We start from the raw sequence: 25294 nt of genomic DNA on the forward strand, positions 1-25294 counted from the left end.
GGCATAGGCTAGGAGAAAGAAGGCAAGGCAGCGGGAGTTGGGATCATAGGTTTCTGGACTGCTTCCTTGTGTAACTTACTTGTGTCTTGTCTTTCCTACTGGAAATTGAGTCAGTTAGCTCTTTAAATCTAATCAAATGAGAAAGCCAATTCCAGAAACCCCATAACCAATTCAGAAAACTCAAACTAAAGGTTCTGTTCCTCTTGGTACCAAAATCTATATTACGCAGGATTCTCCTGAGAAACAGAGACAATATGATGGTGTAAGGAGATTTATGATAAGGAATTTGTGCACATGATTATAGAGGCTGAAAGGTTCCAAGATCTTCAGCCAGCAAGGTAGAGACCCAGGAAAGTTCAAAGTATAATTCCAACCTGAGTCCTAAGGCCTGAGAACCAGGAAAGCCAAAGGTATAAGCCCCAGTCCAAGTCTGAGTTGAAAGGCAGGAGAGGCCGGGCACGGTGGCTGAAGCCTGTAATCCCAGCACTTTGGGAGACCGAGACGGGCGGATCACGAGGTCAGGAGATCGAGACCATCCTGGCTGACATGGTGAAACCCCGTCTCTACTAAAAAATACAAAAACTAGCCGGGCGAGGTGGCAGATGCCTGTAGTCCCAGCTACTCGGGAGGCTGAGGCAGGAGAATGGCACAAACCCGGGAGGCGGAGCTTGCAGTGAGCTGAGATCCGGCCACTGCACTCCAGCCGGGGTGACACAGCGAGACTCCATCTCAAAAAAAAAAAAAAGAAAGGCAGGAGAAGACCTATGCCCTAGCTTGAAGACAGGTAGGGAGAGCAAATTTTCCCTTACCCTGCTTTTTCGTTCTATTTGGGCCCACCCACATTGGGGAAGGCCACCTGCTTTACTCAGTCTATGGAATTAACTGTTTATCTCATCCAGAAACACCCTAATAGACACATCCAGAAAAATGTTTAACCAAATATTTGGGTACCATACAGCCCAGCCAAGTTGACATACAAAATTAACTCTCATACCAGAATTTAAAAACTCATAAACATTTACTTTAATCTAACTTTTTACTCAAAAAATCTAGGTGTTTTTTCCACCTAGAATCACTCTAAAATCCACTTTTTGACCAACGCCAAATAATAACAATGTTAGAAAAATAAAGTATTTCTTTTTACAGGATTTTTAAAAGTAAAAAATTTGTAAAAGAATTGTTTAAAGAAGAAACGAAGAAAAAACCCTGATGAATCCCACTAACAAGTTGTGGTATAGATCATTTTATGTCACCACAGCCAGAAAAGACTATGTATTGTATGTCTTAATCACTATCATAATTAATATTTGTAAGGGAATTTGTAGTTTAAATGTGCCTTTTGTCTCAGTACTCAATTTGATTCTCAAAGCAATCCTATGAGGAAGGTAGAGTAACATTATTACTATTATCATTGTTCATTTCATTTGCCAAAGACATTGAGGCTGAAGGGGGTTTAAATCACTTACCCAAGGTCATAAGCCTTACCCAAGGAAAGCTATTGAGCAGTTTCCTGTGGTTTGCACTCACATAATAGCAACAACAGGGTGCTATGTACACATAGCCATATGTTTATATATATATTAGTATGTGTGTATATACATACATATCTGTTCACGTGTAATATATTTAATATATGCCCCTCATTTTCACCAACTCTGGATTATCAACTCCTTAAACATAGGAACGATGTTGTATTCATCTTTCTGTCTCCAGCAATGTTTACACAAGTGCCTTGCATACAGTATATAGTAAATAAATTTTGGTTAAATTGAGCTGAATTTAAAGAAATTCCTTTAGTAAGCTTGACTATTACCATATTTTGATCAATATGCTTAAAAATAAGACACACTGCCCAGCAAAGAGATTTTTCTAGATTTTTGACAGAGTTTTCAAACCACTAAATATATTCTTTTAAAAGACTTCTGTATGTCTCTAGATAATCTCCAAAAGAAAAAAAAAAAAAAGGAAAAAGAGAAAATTAGCATTTATTGAGCTTCTATCATGCACCAGGCACTGTGCTAAGTGCTTTCACAGAATTATTTTAGTTCCAAAAAGCACTAATGCAAATACAAGGCTAACAAAATCTCACCTGTCAGGGATGAATTGGAGTCACTGGGCAAGGAAAATCCTGTCTTCTATTAAGTGAAAGCTGGCAATTGAACTATTATTAAAAATAAGTATCCCGTTTGGGTGGGAAAATGCCTTCTCTCAATGAAAGTTTACTTGATGAGAGATCTCTGCCATTGGGGACAATATGAATATGACTTTTGTAATTTATCAAAAATTCTGAGCTTAGTCATAATGAAAAATTATTTTGCCCATAAAATAGTACCTTTGTAATATTTAAACTCATATATTTCAAGGATAACTTCATCTTATATTCCAAATTAATTTAAAAAATAAAACTTAAATCATAAAATCCAAAAAATGCCACATTGCTAAAACAAACCCAGACCCCACTGAAGTTGAAAATTTGGTGCAAAGCTCACAGGGCTTGTGGTTTGGGTGTTTTCCAAATGTATTTCAACTGCTGCTCTAAAGCCACGGCTCTCCCCTAAGTAGAGTGTCTCTGAATGGTAAGGAGGATGAATATCTGTAGTCGGACAGACTACCTAGAGAATCCTTATGGAAACCGCTTCCCTCCGCGCAACTACCCCATCTCCCAAATGAGAAACTGCTCGTTCATTCATTCATACAAGCATTGTTATGCACTAGACTCTTTTTAAAAACCTCTTTACCTTTTCTGGTTTTCCCCTAAGCCAGAAGAAAAGTCAGAAGCTGATAGAAAAATGAAAATAGCAACAACAAATAAATTCTTCTCATTAAAATGCTTGGTAATTTCATAATATTGATGCTTTCTGACAGTCTCCTCTATATTTACCTCACAATGAATACTACATCTATTATATGCTCCAACAAAACTTGCTTGGAGTTTAGAACATTTCAATTCCATTCTGCTCTTGCACCCTTAGTAAGTTAAGTAAAATGAGTATTTTACAGAAGATTTCAAGTGACAGTCCAGAAGTCACAAATGGCGTTTAGAACAGAGCATACCTAGTTCCCACATCATCTGTTCATCAATGCTAATGTCACCTCATCCCACATGAACCTGAAACCTTTCCTAAAGTAGCCACATGGAGAAACTACTTGTGGATATGAACATGTTAAGCATTGTTTGTGTGTGTGTGTGTGTGTGTGTGTGTCTATGTGTGTGTGTCTGTATGTGTGTGTGTTTGAGTACAAATTTAACCTAGAGAGAAGAGCAAAAGAGTTTACCATATTGTTTTAAAGTAGCCTTCTAGTGCTATATGTCTGATATTTTGCAAAATTAAACAATCAACAGTTAAATGGTAAGATTTTTTTCATTCAGAAAATGTATGGACAGTTAAATAAATTTTCTTCAGATCAAATTCACCTTGGGTGAATACATACAATTGCAAATAGCCTAGCCATAAGCGACCTTTAAAGCATCTTCTCAAACAGGGTACATGTCCATCAGCAGAATGAAAGTGCACAGGGTACCAACGTGATACAGGCTCCGAACACAGCCATTTCACATGAATATTTGAGAGGTAACTGAATTTTTGTGATCTCAAACGGTTTTTTAATTTATTTTTTTAAAAATAAGAGTAGAAAAGGTAATCAGGGATAATGATTAAACAAGTTTTAGTTCCAAGTCTTATTACTCACATTTTTCCAATTTCACAGAAGCCTCATTTCTAACCAGTGTTTGGCTGACATAATGTTAACACTCATAGAGCTTTTGTGGCAAAACAGTGAAAATACTAGGTACTCAAAAGACCTAAGTTGACCTCTGACTTGCCACTATCATTATAGGATGCCTTGGTAAGTTCTTTTAAATCTTTATGTCTGAGTTTCTTCCTCTGTAAAACAAGGTGGTTGTTCTAGATCATACCTAAACCTCTTTCTAGTCTATATTCTGTGATTATTTTTAATATTTTATCTTTGAGATAACTGGAATCTAAGAAGGTTAACTGAATCAGGGAAAAGTCTTCTCTGGGTCACTACTAATCCCCTAACAAGAACTTAACTAACTTGACCACACTGACAAGTTTCCCTTAGCAATTTTATCTAGGCTCATCTATCTACAGAAAAAGGTGGTTTATATCATTCCATATGAGTCAGTATTTTGCTGAGATAAGTACTTTTCACAATAGCATCTGTTCAATCAAATGAAATTCCTAGTCCAATTGCTACATAAAAGATCATTATATCATTCGTAACATCTGTACAAATAAAATTTCTAGATATGTAAGGGCTTTGGAAGATTTTATATTTCATATATCATGTTCCCACAACTTGTCTTCATGCTGCACTTAAGAATCCAATGTGAAGATAAATTTTCACCCTTAGTCTGAAATGTAATTTCACATAAAACCAGCTTATTATTACATCTCTTTGTAGTTCCTTTCTTATATTTTTAGAGTATTAACTCGTTCCATGCTTAAAACAGAAAGACAATTACTGTGCTATTCATCTATGAAAGATGATCATGTACAGTTTAACATCTGGTAAGCAAAAGAAAATCAGGATTACTTCTCTTAATGTAGGAAGAGTCCCTATCAGGAAAGCAACTTGAACTATAAAGAAATATTTGGATAGGAAGATAAGGAACAGAAGGAGCAAATGAAACTTCTCAGGGGGCTACTGTGTTCTATCCTTCCATAGACTTTTAGTGCTCATAGTAACTCCATTAGGCAGGCTGTTTCCATTTATAAACGAGTAAACCAATATCAAAGACATTGTTATTCCACAACTAAGCATGGTGTAGTTGGAATTCGGCCCAGCATGGTCTCCCTCGATGAGGTTATGCTGCCTCCAGATTAAAGGTAATGGGACAGAATATGCAGTTTATGACGAAGTGGGCACGTAAAGGAAAGAGAAATTAGTCCCAGATTGAGACGTCATAGACTGTACACTCCAGAAAAGAACAGTGAAGAAGGAATTAAGAGGAGAACCAAAACTTAACAATGGTCACCAACATGAAGAAGGAAAGAGAATTTCAAAGGAAGGATGGTGGGAAATGTTAAGCATTAGGAAGTTGGTAAAATATGAGAACACACTGACCACCTGTTAGTGATATCCCCATTAACCTAAGGAGACACCTATAAATCACTGATGCCTTCTTCTCCCTTACCAGTTAACAGAGCCCAATTGAGTTCCAGCCCTTCCTTTCCATTCTTCCTGCTCCCACCCAATCTCAGACTCATCATTTCACAGCTGAACAAATGTACTGGCGTGGTCTTCAGTTTGTGCCCTGGTCCATCTACACTTCATATTTTCCAGCTTAATATTCCTAAAACACTGTTTTGACCATATTACACTTCTGTGCAGAAATCAAAATGGTTTTCCACTAACCATATGGTATTCATCCTTATAGTCTTTTCCACTGCCCATATGCATTTTCACATTAAAGCTGAATCCCAATATTGCCCTAGTCAACCTGTGGGCTCTATAACCATTTTACTAGCTGTTTGACCTGCTGTAAGTTAATTATTCTATCTGTACCTCAGTATATCATCTGTAAAATGGGAATAAATAACAGCATGTACCTCTCATAATTATTTTGAGAATAAAATATGTAAAATACTTGGAACAGTGCCTGCACTGTTCAATAAGTTCTTTAAAAGTACCAGTAATCACTATCATTGTTACATTATTAAGTTTATAATAAAATAATGCAATTGTAATTGCTATTGCTTTTTTAGCCAAATACTGTATAACATCTCAACATAAATGTTATTAACAATAATAATGATAGCAATGTTGGCACCAAGATTTAAACACAAGTAATATGGCTTTAAAGTTATGCTTTTAACCACTATGCTATAATCCCATTAAAAACTATCTGATTAATGTCATTAAATATAATTCCAAGCATTTGTTCTTGCTATTTTCTATATCTAAAGGATCTTCTCATTCTCAAATTATCAAATTCTTAAATATAATCATTAAAAATCCAGCCCAATTACTACCCCTTTTAAGACATCTTTTTTTCCAGCTAAAAGTTATGGTCTAACAATTTTGAACTCTATTTACACTTTCATCTTCATTTTATGTGGCACTTAATAATTTATTGTTAGTAAATTTTAACCCACTATATTTTCATATTACGTCAAAGTTTACAAATCACTTTTAAATATACGTGATATATTTTTATAAGTGATAACTCCTTATGTTTGTGTTCTCTGTGTAAAGCCCCTGAGGGCAGGGACTGTGAATTACACCTCTATGTAATGTCACTGTCCCTTAGTACTGCACCTTACATAAAGGAGGCCTGTATAGATTCCCGTGTGGAGATTATTGATCCCTCACATGCAAGTAGTTTCAATAGAGTGGTTGAAAAAAGTAACCAAACTACTTTTCACAATGAGAAAAAAAAAAATCAATCGAGGTTTTCAGATACTAAATCTCATTTTTCTTTAAGAAATGGCTTTTCAACTTTAAAAGAATCCATTTTTATTTAAAATGTCTGTTGCTGCAAACTGTCACCTGTTTTTTCCAGATACGTTGTTGGTACTTCTAATCACTAGAAAAATGGGGTTTCATTGCCATGGTGACTGGAAGAATAAGTCTGTAGACAGGAACTACAATTCTGTCACTGTGAATAATGGCATTTTCCTTTCCTACATCTTTATTTTGATTTAATATATAAAGCCCAAAGGCAAGCCTGATTAATTTCCATTACACAAGGCATTACCCTAGTTCTGCTGCAGTAGGAATGACACATTAAACTTCAACAGCACAGTCTTACCAAGACTTGTGGCTACCTTCAAAGATTATAGTTAGAATTACCCAAAGCATCAATTTAAACATGTAATATATATTCATGTTTATGCTTCTAAGTATTTGCATTCACATAAACAACCTTTGATGTGTGTGCAGGCAGACAGCTACTATTTCCATTTTTTATACCTATCTCTGGCATCTATACTTTTCTCTGGCATCCCATTAAAGCAATGCCAGTTTCAAAACAACAGAAAAACGGAAAGGAAAAGACACAAGCAATGTAGCCAGAGGCTGCCCTATCATCCATGCATTGCATGCTTTGCGGGAAGAGTCTTGAAAATAGCGATTTAGTTTACGACTAATAGGAGATGCATGAACTCTTTCTCAAATTTTTACTGGAAAGCTAGAACTCCCACTTATGAGTTAAGGTGCAACTGTACCAAGTACAAAGTAGAACAGGTAAAAAACTGTTCTTAGTTTAACCCAGTTCCTTATTCAAAGCTGCCTCCATTTTCCACATCAATATTTTGGCAATGTTTTCTTTGCCAAATAGATATCATATTGTAAGTTCTTTGAAATATTTTTTTATTCAATAGGTATTGGTCAACAGCAAGCAAGAGAAGAAATATTCTCATAATAAGCTGAGTCCTTTATTTGGAGAGAGCTACATAGAAAAGTAACAGAGAAAACAGTGGGTCAAATTTTTTTTTAATTGGGTACAATGGGGAAGGAGTAATGATTTTGGAACTTAAACAGGGAATACACATCTCTACTCATACAAGTGACCATTATTGTTTTAATATATCTTATCCCCCCTCCCAAAGTCTTATCTTGAAAGTATACTGTTTGTTTAGAATTTCTGTTTGTTTGTTTTGTTGGTTTTTTCATTTGTTTTTTTGAGGCGGAGTCTCACTGTGTCACCCAGGCTGGAGTGCAGTGGCACAATCTCGGCTCACTGCAAGCTCTGCCTCCCGGGTTCAAGCCATTCTCCTGCCTCAGTCTCTTGAGTAGCTGAGACTACAGGTACATACCACCACACGCGGCTAATTTTTGTATTTTTAATAGAGATGAGGGTTTCACCATGTTGGCCAGGCTGGTCTCAAATTCCTGACCTCAAGAGATCCACCTGCCTTGGCCTCCCAAAGTGCTGGGATTACAGGCGTGAGCCACCATGCCTGGCCATATACTGGTTTTTGTTTGTTTGTTCTCTTAAGCTGTATTACAAGAAAAATTGAGGTATATGAAATAGGTAGCCATATTATGTAAATTATGGCATATCTTTATCATGTAAATATTAAGAACAATGTTTATGAAGATTTTTAACTACATGAAAAATGTTTAAATTATATTAAATGAAAAAGTAAAATAAAACATAGCATATCTCAACTATGAAAAAATGTATTTTACATTAAACAAAGCAAAAGGACACATGCTAAAACATTAACGGTTATCACCATGGGTGAGTAGAACTATTTTTCCTATAAGTTCTATATGCTACATTTTCTCCCAAAAAGTTTATATTAATTTCGCAATCAGGAGGGAAAAAAAACAACATTGCAAAAGAAAAAAGATTTTCAAAAGTTAGTTTCAGAGGAAATATCAAGATGAAAGGACTAGCCCAATTTATTTCTATATGTAAAAGTAATCTGTAAATTACAAGAATGATATAAATTATTGTTATTGTTATTACCATTTTTCAAAATAAAGCAACAAGGGATATTTCTGATAAAAACTGGGAGGTAAAAACCATAGAAGTGCTTAAGCAGCCTTACTTCAAATTACTGTATTTCAAAATATATTTCCTTGAGATTTTATTATCTTTAGTCTTAAAATCAAAAATAGCATTCTTCACATTACACAGTTTAACTCTAGGCATTATAAGTGATAATTATGTATTTAATTGAAACCAGCTTTTAAATATAAAGAAATTAGACCGGACACGGTAGCTCATTCCTGTAATCCCGGCTCTTCGGGAGGCGAGTGGGTCACCCAAGGTCAGGAGTTCAAAACCAGCCTGGTCAACATCGCAAAACCTTATCTCTACTAAAAATACAAAAATTAGCCAGGTGTGGTAGAGCATGCCTGTAGACCCAGCTACCTGGGAGGCTGAGACACAAGAATCGCTTGAACCCAGGTGGGTGTAGGGGAGCAGAGGTTGCAATGAGTCAAAATCATGCCATGGCCCTCCAGCATAGGCAACAAAGCAAGACTCTGTCTCTAAAATAAAGAAATGTAAAGAAATTCATTTTGTTTCCCTTTAGTAGGCAAAGTTTGTTCCCTTGAGCATCGCTGCAAGTATCTGTTATGGTGCTCCCGTAGTAGATTATTATTGACTTACACAGGTAATAATAGTATAGGAAAGTAATATTTTGATATACAATAATTTCAAACATCCTTGTTCCATGTTGTTTCCCTTTCATTCCCCTAAAGTAGGGCACTTTTCATCAATACAAGAATAAGTGGTAAGAGAACATGCCTTCATGGGCCAGCATCATCTTGATTTCTAACCTGTTCATTTAAGAGCATTTCCCCATCTTCCCACACATTTATTTATCTACTATATTTTTAAATGAATGAAATAATGCAAGCTCTAAAAGCCTCCTACAGGCCAGGTGCAGTGACTCACACCTGTAATCTCAGCACTTTGGGAGGCCGAGGCTGGTGGATCATCTGGGGTCAGGAGTTTGAGACCAGCTTGGCCAACATGGCGAAACCTTGTCTCTGCTAAAAATACAAAAATTAGCCAGGCATGGTGGCATGCACCTATAGTCCCAGCTACTCAGGAAGCTGAGGCAGGAGAATCGCTTGAACCCGGGAGGCGGAGGTTACAGTGAGCAGAGATCGCACCACTGCACTACAGCCTGGGCGACAGAGAAAGACAATTGTCAAAAAAAAAAAAAAAAAAAAAAAAAAATCCTCCTACATTAGTCATAACCAAGTTTACCTATTAACAAAAAAGTTTAGGGTAAGCATCATACCATATGTTTATAACCACTGTAGGTGGGAAAGAACCATTCCTTTCAGTTCATCAGTAAAAGTTATTAATTTCAGAAGCAAAATTTCATCCACTTTGCAAAATGCATATTTATTTCTTTAGAATTTCTGTAATAAGAGTCACAATACAGACAAAACACTGAAATAGTTACACATGTTAACATCCCCAAAAATCATACAAGGTGATTTTAAGTTAAGCACAATAGTATTTCATTAGAGAAAATAAACCTCTGGCAATTTATCTATCAAAACCTTTCAGGCTGGGTGCGATGGGTCATTTAAAAATACAGTAGGTAAATAAATGTGTGGGAGGATGGGGAAATGCTCTTAAATGAACAGGTTAGAAATCAAGATGATGCTGGCCCATGAAGGCATGTTCTCTTACCACTTATTCTTGCATTGATGAAAAAAGCACTTTGGGAGGCCGAGGTGGGTGGATCACCTGAGGTCAGGAGCTCCAGACCAGCCTGACCAACATGGCGAAACCCCAACTCTACTAAAAGCACAAAAATTAGCTGGACGTGATGGTGGACGCCTGTAATTCCAACCACTTGGGAGGCTGAGGCAGGAGAAACACTTGAACCTGGGAAACTGAGGTTGCAGTGAGCCAAGATTGCACCATTGCACTCCAGCCTGGGCGACAGAGCAAGACTCCGTCTCAAAACAACAACAACAACAACAACAAGAAAACTTTCAAACTAAGAGCAATATCTTTAAATCGTAAATTACGAAGTCTTTTACAATATATCATGTTGGGGAGTTGCTGGCGATATATTTTAAAAGAACACAATAATGGGCCTTTAAAGAGCAGTAGTCCTTTCACTGAATTCAGTGCTAAACGGATTTTTATTATCCCAGTTAATGACAGAGGGTGGCATGCTCAAAAAGCTGCAAATACTAGTAAGAAAAATAATTAAAATATTAGAAAACAAGAGTTGTATGTAAGGGGAGAAATTGGATAGTGGAGGGAAACAGGGAAAACTTGGTAATGATATAAGTGTATTGGGCTCTCGATTTCACCGACGAAAAATCAGAAATGAGTTTATATTAAAGCAGAGAAATTTAAGTTAGATATTAAAAAGAATTCCCTAAAGTTTATTGGTTTCTACAATCAATTGCCATGGAAAACTATAGCTCTCTTCCCTTGGAAATTGCTAGGAAATTGATGGACAGAACGATAAACTGAACATTGTTTAAAACAAAGCCCTCTCTGCCTCGGGAATTTCATACTGTATTATTGCTGCCTTGCTTTCTGTCACTGAACACTGGGCCCTCTGCTCTCTACTACTTACTTTTACTAAATATTCTTCTCTCCTACTGCCTTGAGAAGGCATTTAGCAATATGACATAAAAGATACTGTGCTCTACCAAGAAGGAAAAACAAAACAGCACACCTCCTCAAACGTTCATTCATTAATGTTTGCTAAATGTCCTCTATGGACCAAGCACCATGAGAAACCATGAGAAGCTCTCGGCATACAATGGTGAGCAAGACAGCCGTTTCACTCATGTCACTTAGAGCCTAATGGAACAGACAAACTGTACAAGAAGAAGTAACAATAAAAGGATTTTAAGTACAAATTATTTTTAAGAAACAAACAAAATTCTATGAAATTCAGATTTCTGTGAAAGCATATAAGCAAGTTAACTTAAGCTTCAAAAAGGAAGAGAAGCTTAAGCTTAGAATTAAAGGCTAAGGAGGGTGAAGGCTCTCCAAAAACATCTTGGGTGAAGGCCCAAAAGTTGAAAAAAGAAAACAACAGAAAATGGTGCGACCAGGAGAGGGAAGGGTGAAAGACTCAGCTAAGCAGGATAATGAAAACTTCAGCCTGTTAGCCATGCTGGCATGGTTGGGTTTTATTAGGGATTGCACAGATTTCACTTCAGAAGGAACACTCTGGGTATGGTATGGAGAACACACGGAGGAGAGCGATAATGGAGTGGGGGAAACCCATTGGTAGCTGTTACCATCACACAAGGAACAATACTGGTTGGCAGAACTAAAGGAGTCGCAGAAGGAACAGAGAGAAATGGACAAACTTGAGAAAATTGCGAGGAAAATAGACAGGACATGGTGAATGAAAAATTATGGGTGGTGCCAGGAAAGTCAAGAATAGTTCTCAAGTGTCTGGTGCGAACGATGAGCATCATTCACTGAGAAAAGCCTGGGCAAAGAGCAGATTCAGTGGGGAATGGGGAATGACAGATTCAGTCTGAGCCATTTTTAATTGGAGATGCCCAACTACAGATCAGGCCCACTGATCAAATTCCCCCAAGACAATTTCAAATAAAATCCAGCAACATGTGGTATCATTGGTACTCCCTGGTTTACAAGTATCTTCAGCATTCCCACTCATTCCCACCAATGAGGACCACGTGGTTTTGACGCTAATGTTAAATAATTAATTAATTTCATTATATTTGATAAAGATCAACATCACCTTAGTTGAAGGAAGGAAATGTTTTCCAACTTAGAAACACAGTCTTGCTAAAAGAAAGGTTAACTTCTTTTAGCATAATTTCTAGTTAATCTATTTATAATGCCTTTTTTTACATAAAGAAAACGGAAAGTAAGTTCAGGTCCAAGTTTATGAATCATGTTCTTGTTCAGACATATTTGACATTTCCAATTTTAGCCATGTCACTAAGATGGAAAAATTCATGATTTAGTAAGCCGAGCAAAGTTCACTGATCATCCAGTATTTAATTAGAAAATCCTCAAGTTTTCAGGGCAAACCATAAGCTATATCTGTTTTAACTCTGCTATTCTATTAACCTATCTATTAACATTCGGGAGCTGAAATACTGCACAGTATTCAGCATGAGCTACAGCTTTGAATTCATGATCACATAGGCAATAAATACTCTGCACTGAAGGCCAAAGGACAATTTAAACAGCCCTAGTTGCTTTAAATAAATCAACTACGCTTTCTCTTTAGTATCTCTTTCCAATTAACAGTAACATTTTCCTTATATTTTTTCCATCAAACTAAAGTTATAATTAAGGCAAGAAATACCTATTCTTGCATGTGTTTTCTTACAGTAATAACAGTACGTGTGTGTGTGTGTGTGTGTGTGTGTGTGTTAAAGAGGAGCAGGAAGTGTTTGTGTTTTTACGTCACTTGAACTATATAAAGAATTCAAGATACCACAACTGGAGAATACCAGTGATGTCAGGATTCTTCTCCAGAACAGCCACTGTTGCGGTCCAGTGCTGCACACCACCAGACCTTCCTAAATGTTACTTTCAAATCGTTCATCTGCTTTCTCTCATTATCTGCCTGCTAAATGGTAATTTAAAACAGGCAACATTAAGAGGATAAGCACTCACAAAAGCAACCAAAGAAAATGGAAAGAATGTAACAAATTTTACTGGCATACATTTTTTAAGCAATAGAAACTAAAACCAAGTCATGTCAGCATACAGCCCTTTCTCTGGATTCCTCTCAGATTAATCTCATGCTTTTCCATAGCTCTTCTCTTCTCTCAGGTACTTTTCTTTCTGCTACCAATACTATCTCCAAACATTTCCTGCACTAAAGCTTTTTTAAAACAGCGTCCTCTCTTGAGAAGTAACAGGTGCAACCGTTAAAGAGTTAAAAGCTTGAACTTGAATAAGACATAGCTAACTTCTGCTACTTAAAAGTTACATGACACATGAAAGTTTTTTAACTTCTTTAGGGCTCATTTATCGTGTCTATTAAATTAGGATAACAAGTTGTTGTAAAAATTAACTAAGATAATACATAAAAAAGATCTTAAAACAGTGCTTGGTAGTCAGAATAATGAATGTCAGCTATTATTTTTCTAATTTGCTTGGCAGGCTATGGATGAACAGCTGAGGAAGTGAACAAGCTATAATTATTCTCTGGAAATGATGAGGTGAAGACGAATGACCTTCAGATATCTTCACATGACAATGGAGCGATTTGAAGAAGGAACGCCAATATCAATCTCATGCCTTAAGCAGTGTAACAGAATTTTTTTAAAGACTCCATTGACCCTAAAATAGACTTTGTGGATTGTTTATGTTGTTGGCACTAACCCTATGAAGATATGGGGGGTCAGGGAGGATATACTAATAATCTAGGACAGGCTTTCATAAATAAATGGTTGCCTCCTGACCAGTCGGCATGACCTCAGTCTGTAATGTTTATATCCATCACTACAATAAAAAAAAAAAATAGTATTCATTGTAGGGAGAGAAGATAAAGATTACTCTCAACCATAGAAAAAGTGACATGAAAATGTGGATACAAATCTTTTTTCTGTACATTTGAATTACATTTTCTTCAAGCAAAAACCAAGTAGCAATTATAGTTATAAACTGAACCCATGACTTTTGTGCTGTTAGCTTTTTTGGGACTCCTCTGGGAGCCTTTGCTATTGCACTCCAAGTTATTCTGCTTTATGTCTTAATTAGATTAAACTGCATCACTTGAATCTGAGATCATCCTAAATCTGCCTCCTAAATGGCAATTTAAAACAGGCAACATTAAGAGAATAAGCACTCAGAAAATCAAGGTAAGAAAACAGAAAGAATGTAACAAATTTTACTGGTGTGCATTTTTTTAAGCAATAAAAACTGCAACCAAGTGATGTCAGCATGCAGTCCTTTCTCTGATAGAGAGGCTAATGAACCCAAATGCTGACCTACAGCTCTTAAAACCAGATAGGAAAAGTCCACTGAGTTTTCTGTGGGTTTATGAAAAATGGTATAAATATGGTATCAGAAACTCGCATTCATTGAGCACTAGTGACAAATAACACTGCAAATTCTCATTCCCATAACTGGAAAAATATAGAAAGCCCAATAAATCAGGTTAAATCTTGTATTTACCTATTATTTGAATAAAATCTTTCTAAAGTCATGGTAAACAAAACACATTTTCAACTCAAAACATTAAATATTCTCTCCTATTCAATTGTATTTGTAAAGATCCAGAAATCTCAAAAAGAAAATCAAATCAAAGAAACTAGAAAAGAACCCAATTAAAAGAAAATCTTCAATGTCTCCCATCAAACTAAATGCATTTCCATTGTAAGTTTTTAGTGTTATAATCAAACAAGATATTTTAACTCTTCAGTTTCTTCTTTAGTCAGTACAGTATATCTCCTTTATGGATAACATCATAAATGTTGAACCATCCCTAATCGAAAAATCTGAACTCTGAAGAACTCCAAAATTCAAAACTTTTTGAGCACCAACATGATGTCCAAAAGAAACACTCTGGAGCATTTAAGATTTTGGATTGTCCAGATTAGGGATGCTCAACTGTAAGTATATAATGCAAATATTTCTAACTTAAAAAAAAAAATCTGAAATCTAAAATACTTCAGGTCCCAAGCATCTCAGATGAAAGATACTTGACCTATATAAAACAGCCTAAAAGAGCTTTAATCAAAACTGACTCCATCTGACGTTTGGATCTAGTCTATATTGTCTTTCCTTGGTTATGACATACCTCAGTCAAGATCGCTTCATTATTACAACAAAAAAAAAAAAAGTGCATTGTAGGAGAAATAATTTGGGGAGAAATCCAAAACTTTAAAATGTCAAGCTAAATTAACCATAAAATCTTCACTGCAAGTACATCATTTTACTGATTGAAAACTCACTTTTGAACATGTTAAAATGAGGTGTGAATATCTGCAATACATGATAAAGAGCACATTGTTTTATCAAAGCACAATTACTTTTGTCACAGGTAACGGCACAGGCATTAAGAGATTGGGTTGACTGAGGAAGGGGAACATCACACACTGGGGCCTGTTGTGGGGTGGGGGGAGGGGGAAGGGATAGTATTAGGAGATATATCTAATGTAAATGATGAGTTAATGGGTGCAGCACACCAACATGGCACATGTATACATATGTAATAAACCTGCACGTTGTACACATGCACTCTAGAACTTAAAGTATAATAAAAAAATAAAAAATAAAGAGATTTGGGTGACTGAAAAATGTCTGCAATAATCTGAACATTTTCCTTTTTCTTTGCTTTGCTTTCTTTTCAGGAGACTATTAAAATTAGATAAGCATTTATGTCTATTTTTTCATGATTCTTGTATCCATTTAATGCTGTAAATTATTGTTGCTGTGAGGTGAGAAAATGACGACCACTGCTCAAGTTTATAAAGGATATGGAACATAGCTACTTGCATGCATAGGACACCTCTAGAAAAATACACAAGTTATCAGTCACTGTGATTTCTTCTGGGTAGATGAGCAGTTTGGCTCACGGGTGGGGTAAGACCTCTTTCACCTTTCTGTTCCTGTACAATGAACCCGTGTAACCCTTTTAAAAACAACAAAATATTCTAAAATTAAACATATAGAGCCAAAGACGTGCAAATTTAAAACTATCATTTATGAAACAGATTACATGTCAGTCATGATAACCTAAAATGTATAAACCAGAAGAAGTAATCTCTAAAGAAGATTTCTTCCACTGCTCAAAGGAAACAAATCCAGATGCTTTGAGGCACAGCAAAGCTAGCCCCAATGGTGTGAGCTGGCTCAACAGAAGAACAAGCTTCTCAGCTTGTGAGACCAAAGGCTCCCTCTTTCTAAGGAGACCACTTCCTCAACTAGGAGGCTTCCTGTGGCTCCCACCATCATGGTTACCTCACTGTTACCATCCCTCCACCCATCCCTATAAAGATGCAAAGTCTTAAAGGGCAGGTCCCTCTCCTATAGCCTTCTCCTGGAGAATACAGTCCAGCACTGCTTCATGACATCTCAAGGATTCTGGCACACTTGGTTACTTCTCCACTTTTGAGTTCCTCAGTTACTCTGATCTCATATTTTACCATGTGACACTAATGGTATATGCAACCAAGCTCCTTTTGCATAAAATTAAACCCATGTATTTACTCAGTAAATATTTTTTGAGACTATACTATGTGTCAGGTCCTGTGTTGGGCACCTGGAAAACCTATGGCATATAATTATATCAATAAAAATTAGAATCTAAAGATCATAATTATCTAATACCTTGCCAGTGTAATTACTAAAACTCACTTATTGAATACCCTCCTCTGAGCCAGCAATGTACTAAATGCCTACTATACATTATTTCTAATTCTTCATAGATATTAATATTTCAATTTTATGGATGAGGAAACTGAGACTGGAAGGATTTTAGTTATTTGCCAAGCCCAGATAGTGGGTAAATAGCTGAGCCAGAACTAGGGACAGGTCTATCTGGTTCCAAAGGCTGAGCCCCTTCCACTGGCTACACCACTGCTGCCTCAGTGGAAAATAATCAAGATTCTTTTTGCATCAGTTTTGAATATAATGCTATTTTTCTTTTTTTATTATTATTGTTACACAAAATCACTTAGGCGCAAATTTCCTAGCAACATAGAAAAGCAAAACTAAAATGTAAATGTAATGAAGGCCAATAAAATAAGGTTATTGGTTAAAGGAAGTTGGAAGAGAAAATGCCCAATTTTATAGTGTACTAAATTCTACTTCACCTACCTGAAAACTATATTACGTATTTCCTTTGGCCTTCTTTTCTCTTTGACCTTAAATAAGCAGCTAATAAAGAGAATAAATAGTCTTTCCCTTGGTAAAATAAATTAGGTGAATATGGTTCTTTCACTTAGGTGATGAAGCACTCCCAGAAGACCAACTATGTCAACATCCACCCCTGTCTTCGCAGTAATGTGAAAATCCCATCTACCATCTTGGATTTGCTCTTTGGAGGCCTAAATTTTCAAAGTCTGTGTAATTCATTATATTAAACATTATTGAGTGTCAGTCACATGCTATGAACTATGCAGAAGAGAAATTTGACCAGCATCTTTCCAGGGAGTTCTTTACATCAAAAACTTCAACCCTGAACACCACAGTGATTTTTCATACCAATGATTTCCTTCTTACTTCAAATTTTAAGATGGGGGTTAAGAACCTGAGGAAAAAGTATATAATTTTATAGCACTCACACTAAACTTTTTCAAAGAATTTGCAGGAAAAAAATCCTCTCAAAATTCTAACAATGTTTTTATTCTAAGTGGTATTTTCAGTAAATTCTCATTCAACTTGGTATACAGTGTATTTTTGTAAATTTTTTTAAAGTTAAAAATAAAGGGTGGGCATGGTGGCTCACGCCTATAATCCTAGCACTTTGAGAGGCTGAGGCAGGTGGATTGCTTGAGCCCAAGAGTTCAAGACCAGCCCGGGCAACGTGAAGCCCCATCTCCACAGTAAATACAAAATTAACCAGTCATGGTGATGTGTGCCTGTAGTTCCTGCCACTCAGGAGGCTGAAGTAGGAGAGTCCCCTGAGCCCGAAAAGTCAAGGCTGCAGTGAGCCATGATCACCACCTCACTCTAGCCTGGACAACACAATGAGACTCTGTCTCAAAAATAAATCAAATAAAAATCAAGGTTATATCTCTTTTCAGTTATATTACAACAAAATTATAGAGGGGGATGAAAGTGTTCATTGATGTGTGCCACATTGAATAAATGAACTACCACTGGCTACATGCCATTATTTAAATACACCAGCTTGTTACTGCCCTTTCAGAGCCAAATTTTAAAGCAGGAATACATGTTGGAAATCATTTAATCCAATACCCTCATGTAATGGCTATAGAACAGAGGGAATTAATGAGAGTATTAGCTAAGATTAGCCAAATAATCTCCTTTGTAATATGTGTTCATTGGTGTTTGTATTCGTTTCCCAACTGTTCATAAAGTTCTTTGAAAGCAGAGTTTTTCTACCAAATGGAAGTTAAGTATGTACTATGGACAAGGTACTGTGGGAGTTAGGCCCAGAAATAAATAATTGAGATGCAAAGTGGTATTACTACAAAAAGCAATGGATCAAGGCCTAATAAAGCTTCCAACCACGCTTAGAAGATTTGCAGGGAGCCTCATCATCTGAACTGACATTTGAGCATGTCATGAAGTATGGGTAGGCATTTACCAGGCAGAGAATGAGAGTGCTGAACATTCCAGGCAGGGGAGACAAAGTCACACAGTAGGAATAGAGCAGGTCTGAGGGAGTGAAGGCCTCCATGGCTGGGTATTAAGTACGGTGTCAAGTGGGACAGAAAAGGAAAGTTAGGGTCAATTTGGGCTTCATCCAAAAAGCAATGGTGAAGGAATGGAGGTATTTAAGCATGATATAAGATTTGCATTTTAGAAATGTCCCAATATATGCCCCGTGAAAAATCAAAGGAGGAAGGGAGGATGGGAAAGGGGAAAGAGGATATATGAAATAAAGACAATGGGGATGAAAAGAGGTCAGATGCCACACATAGTGTTACTTTCTTTGTAATCCACTACAGCCATAGGCTCACTAAGATACTTCATTCTTACCAGATTCTCAATGGATTAAAAAAACAAAGATTATAGTAATTGTCCTCATTACTAAGAAGAAATCTTCCAATAAAAGGTAATGGATTTTTACATTAAAAATTAATTGTGTAAAAAATATATCTCCAATTGTTTATTTAACTAGATGCTAACAACTGAACATTTTAATTTAGCTCAAATTGCTAAGTGCCATGCAGAGTCTTATACAGTCCTACGGAAGGAGCAAATTGGCACTGAACTACATCAGTAAATTAGGCTGTTAAATAATCATCAATACACAGAAAAGTAATATAACCTTTATATTTCCTGCTTATTAGAAAACGACGAATTGCCAACTTGTCAAAACAATATGTTCTCATATGATTATTACTTTTGAATAGATAAAATTAGTTGGTTGAAAGCAATTATATTTGACCCAGTGGTTTCCAATATTATCAAAAGTACTAAAGACAGCCTTTCTCTGTTCAACAGCAATCCTGTTTTAAGGCTAATAATCACTCTGTGCATCACCAGAAAACCCATCCTTATAATTAGAAAAATAAGACACTAACACCTCCACCTTGGGCAAACAGCCTTACCCCTGGGTCTCAGTTTTCTTATATGCAAATTGCAACAGTTATGCCTGTCAGATCTACTGTCCAAGGTATTGCTTGGAATCAAATAAGACAATTAATGTGAGATCAATTATAAACTGTAAAAAAAATGAAAACAAATTAAGGAATCTTTTAAATACACCAAGTTGTTACTACCCTTTCATAGCCAAATTTTAAAGCAGGAATATTTGTTGGAAATTATTTAATCCAATCCCCTCATGTAATGGGTACAGGTGGCAAAAATCAGAACTACTAATCATCTTTCCTCAGAATTCAGAGCACACACAGTTGGTATCACTCACTTGAAAATCAATCTTGGATGGTATCATATTCGTTTGTATATACGTTGCACCATTTTGAATTTTTCAAAGTATCTTTTATTTTCCTTTCAATCAAATGTTCTATTTACCTTTTTGATTAAAAAATTGATAATCGAAAGTTCAAAGTCTACTCTTCCAATTCCCTAATTAAACATACCCTAATTTTCTGTGTACAAATTACTTTCATCTCAAATTTCTAAGCCATAAGGATGGAATAACAAAAACAGATGAAAACAAAAATATACCGTTTTATAAGATTCTAATAAATCAACAGCTATTCTTTTTAGCTTTAGACTGGTTTACAGAGAGAGGAATGATTTCCCAGATTAGTTAACAACTATGGAAAGATTATTTATTTCCATATAATGAATAGCTAATAAAGAGTCTTTCATCTAATATTTTATATTAACATTGTTGAATATCTGGAACATATGCCAAAACATCCTAAAGAAAAGAGGCAGACATTTTAAAATGCTAAACATTATCTTGCCAATTAATTTTTGTTAAAACAAATAATTTAAGAATTCATGGAAATATGCACCGCTATCTTTTCCTTTTTAAAATTAAACTAAGAACTTAAGACCCTTGAAAATATTAATTGGAAAATGATATTTTATATATGTAACTAGAAAATAATTACAAAATTCAGCAAGTTAAACTGGCACAATGGTTATTTAATAACCTGGTACAAAACATATGTCTATAATACATATTGTCTAGGAATATTATACTGTGAATCTTCTTATATAACACGTGAATAACTCTCTCTATGAAAATTCTCAGTATGTGTCAGCACAGTGAAACCATTGATCATATACTACCTCAAATAATTGAGACCCAGAGTTTTTGGTTATTGAAATTCCCTTTCATTGTACTTAAAATATAAAATTAGTTTTTAGACAGAGGTACATGTATACACAATGGCCCTCTTTATGAAGCCAATGTTTCATTAAAACCCCTTTTTGTCACTCTACAAAAGGGCACTCTGAGCCTACCAACAAAACAGCTGAAAAGAACAGTAGCAATGAGTAAATGTCCCCCCACTGGGTCTACAAAAAGTGTATGTTCCCCTCATGAAGAAGGCGTGCACGTAGCATGGCTGGGAAGCAAGTACTGGGTCTATTGTGTATTGTGTATGATCTCAAGTAGAGAAAACCATCTGTCCTTTTGCCCTAAAAGAGGACCCCCTGTGAGCCTCTTCTCACCAGTCATTATAGTTTCCTTCAACCCTGACACTAAACAGGCTTTGAACTGACGGCTATCTGTCACAAAAAGTTCATCTCTAGCTATTTTTCCCCAGAGGTTTCATAGGGTTTAGGCTAAGGTGACCAACCATGTCCTAACAAAAAGATTAGTGTGTGCCAGCATAAAGTGAGACAGAGATGTGTGACCCACTTGCCATACAGAATGGAGAACAGTGAATGTAGTCAACTACAGAATACGCAAAGGTGCCTAGGGGAAAAGAAATGAGGATGGCTGAGGGCTTCTGTATTCTCTTGGAAACAAGTGCTCTTTAATGCTAACAAGCATTCTCTCAAAGAATTGTAATGATCCTGTCTCCTTCACTGTTTCTCCAAGAAATATTCATAGAAATGACAATTCCTATTCAACCCCGGGCAAACTTAAAACTGGAGGGCAATATTAGGTTTCTCTCTGTAAAGTTTTTTTTAGAAGGTAATCACTTGGTAGGGTTGTTGAATTGTCACAGTCCCTAGGGTTTGTCTAGCCACCACCCTGATGCCAAAATGGCAAGAGGCCTTCTACAGCATTTCCAGAGAAAGTCATGTGAGCATTTTCCTTCCTCACAGCCTCCCTCCACCACCCCTGCTTCTCAATCCACTGGGCAAACACCTACCCATTATTCAGCATTCAACTCAAAGACAACCTTTTCTATAGACTTCCCTGCTCATTCTTCTCCTCCATATATACTGCTGTCATAGAACTGATAACATTTAATTGTCATTACACGTTCTTACTGGATGATAAGCCCTCAGGGATAAAGATTGTCTTATTTCTTAGCTGGGCATGGTGGCTCAAGCCTATAATCCCAGCACTTTGGGAGGCTGAGGCGGGTGGATCACCTGAGGTCAGGAGATCAAGACCATCCTGGCTAACATGGTGAAACTTCATCTCTACTAAAACTACAAAAAATTAGCTGGGCATGGTGGTGGGTGCCTGTAATCCCAGCTACTCGGGAGGCTGAGGCAGGAGAATCACTTGAACCCAGAAGGCAGAGGTTGCAGTGAGCCAAGATCGCACCATTGCATTCCAGCTTGGGTGACAGACCAAGACTCTGTCTCAAAAAAAAAAAAAAAAAAAAAATTGTCTCTTTTTTTATACATCTAACACAGTACTTGCCATAGTAGGTGCTTAACAACTATTTATAGTACAATTCTTTTGAGGGAAATCTTACAAAACTGGGTTTTATTCAACTTACTGAGCAGAAGAGAGGACCACCTTAAAGAAGTCTTACCAGAATCTCGAAAAGGGTAGAAGACGTTAGGGAAGGAAACATTCAGGGTTTTAGCGGCTGGTGTCAGTCATAGAGTAGTTTCAGGGTAGAAGTTAGTTACTGTGGCCTAGGCAGGAATTGTTCTATACTGAATTCTTGAATTCTCTCAATGATGGTGAGCCCACCACATGAAAAGAAAGTCATTTTTTAAACAATCTTGTTAGAGGGGAAAAGTTCTCTTATTTTCAACAGAAATGTGCTCCCTGTTCATTTCCACCCTGGGACCCAAGTTCTGCCCTGTAGTAGAAATAGCCCACCACACATTGGAAGACAACCACCACGCTTTCCTTAACATCACTACCACCAACCACTTCTAGTTCTTGTCCTTTGCAAGGTAAATGTTTCCATTCTCTTCTGCTGTTATTCCTACAAGATACATTTTAGATGCTTTCATCTTCATTGCTCCTGCCTGGAACTCCTCTAATTTGTAACCATTTCCTTCTAAATGAAACAAACTACTGCATGCATGATTCAAACTGTGCATCATGTAATAGAACTACTATTAGTTTGTTCCAGGAACAATATTGTTATTAATATTGCATTAATTATTCCCCTTTTGCCTTCTCCTTGGTATCCCTCTCTCCTTGCTTCTGAAAGGGATGATTAAAAACTTCAACAGAATTTAGGAATTCTGTTTCCTCAATGACCATGTATTTAACCAAACAGAGAGAACTCGTGTATAAAGTCCATTATTATCCATACATTCATACTAATTTAGAGCTTTTGTTAAAAGCCACAGATTACAAGCAGTTGCTTCAAGTAATTAGTCTGGTTGAAAGACAGAAAGAAGAGTGGGGCTAGGGTGGGAGCTGAAGAGTGGGGGAGGAAAAATCTTAACTGAATTCTTCAATTTTGAAATAGATTTTTTTAAAATGTTCTCTTCTGAAAGTATCTAGCAACTAAATTAGATTTGTCCTATGTGAAAATGTCAGAACAACATCCCCAGAGAACCTATATTTTCATATTCTTCAAACAACAAATAAGAGTCTTTGTTGAAAATACCAACACATAAATCATAGAAAAATTTCACTTAATAGTAAATACCCTTGGAATCTTCCAGAGAACTTAGATTATATAGCATTTCCATGTATCCATTTTTGATTCTACAGTCCAATATTTGAGTTTTCTGGCCCAACTAATACATTTTATTATTATGTTATACCATGACTTGCATGTTAATATAATTTCCCATTTCTAGAACTGCAAACAAAATGTGTTATTATTGGCCGGGCGCAGTGGCTCAGGCCTCTAATCCCAGCACTTTGGGAGGCCGAGGCGGGTAGATCACGACGTCAGGAGATCAAGACCATCCTGGCTAACACGGTGAAACCCCATCTCTACTAAAAATACAAAAAATTAGCCAGGGACGGTGGCACATGCCTGTAGTCCCAGTTACTCAGGAGGCTGAGGCAGAAGAATCACTTGAACCTGGGAGGCAGAAGTTGCAGTGAGCTGAGATCACACCACTGCACTCCTCTCTGGGCAACAGAGCGAGACTCCGTCTCAAAAAAAAAAAAAAAAAAGAAAGTGCTATTATTTTAATGAGCTTAATGAGCTTGACCTGAATCAGCATATCTACTCAGGTCACCTCTCTACAGCACAGAACTAGAACCTGATCTATACAATTTCAAATCCAACATAATCTACTTGTCAGGGAACATGCAGCTATGTAGCTTTATAAATGTTCAGTGATTATATCCTTTGGCATTCATATTTCTTATATTATTTCTTATATGTTGAAATGGTATCTTACAAAAAAAATATTTGGCAGTTTCATCAAAGAAAAAGGTTGAATGCCTTAAACTATTAATTTGTATTTAATTTAGTTCTATAATTCTTTGGGAAATGTTTTATATGTTTTTCCTGGGAAAGTTATATTTGTAGAGCTGAAGGTCCATTGGCCAGCTCCTTGAGTATTCTGAAAAACTAAATATACTATCAAATATATATGAAATGTATTCTTATGAAAATTTACAATACAATACACTGAGTATTTAGGTCTGGCTAATTGCAGGAAATTGCCTTCTGTTAATGATGTAGTTAAAACAAAAATATTGTCCCCATGGAACACCTTCTAGTTTCAATTCTGTTTATAAAGAATTTGGTGAGTTGGCACAATGTTCACTTCCCTTAAAGGACTCTCTCTTGACAAATGATTCTTTTTTAAGAAGAGCTTCTTAGTCCTTTAGACTGTTCTAACAAAAATACCATAAAATAGGTAGCTTATAAAATTAACATTGATTTCCCACAGTTCTGGAGGCTGGGAAGTTGAAAATCAAGGTGCCAGAAGATTCAGTACCTGGTGAGGGCCCGCTTCCTCTTGAATGGCACCTCCTAGCTGTGTTCACACTTGGTGGAAGGGGCATGTCAACTCCCTATGGACCTTTTTATGTGGGCACTAATCCAATTTATCTGACCTCTGTCCTCATGAACTCGTCACCTCTCAAAAGACCTACCTCTTAATTCTATCACACTGGAGATTCATTTTTAACATACGACTTTTGGGCAGGGGGTGGGGGAGACACAGACACCCAGACCACATCAAAAAATAAATTAATCCTCTAATTTGTTGTAACTGGTTCACAATTCTATTTTAATTTCTGCATTAATTATATGGCTTACTGTAAGATTTTCATAGTCAAGAACATAGTCAAGGACCAAGTTCACAATTCTATTTTAATTCCTGCATTAATTATATGGCTTACTGTAAGATTTCCAAGTCAAAGAAAGCACATAGTCAAGGACACAGATTTCGTGTTTGGCCAGTAAGAAGGGAATTTTAGGATTTTTT

At 36.4% G+C, this 25294-nt stretch overlaps 1 protein-coding gene across 2 annotated transcripts in view; it reads right to left on the reverse strand.

Moving 5' to 3' along the window:
- The window catches only part of COL25A1 (collagen type XXV alpha 1 chain), a 496532-nt gene that overhangs the window by 447307 nt on the left and 23931 nt on the right, over window positions 1-25294 (reverse strand). The gene's annotated exons all lie outside the window — the stretch shown is intronic.

This window comes from Piliocolobus tephrosceles, chromosome 3 (assembly GCF_002776525.5).
Source record: "Piliocolobus tephrosceles isolate RC106 chromosome 3, ASM277652v3, whole genome shotgun sequence".
Taxonomy (NCBI): domain Eukaryota; kingdom Metazoa; phylum Chordata; class Mammalia; order Primates; family Cercopithecidae; genus Piliocolobus; species Piliocolobus tephrosceles.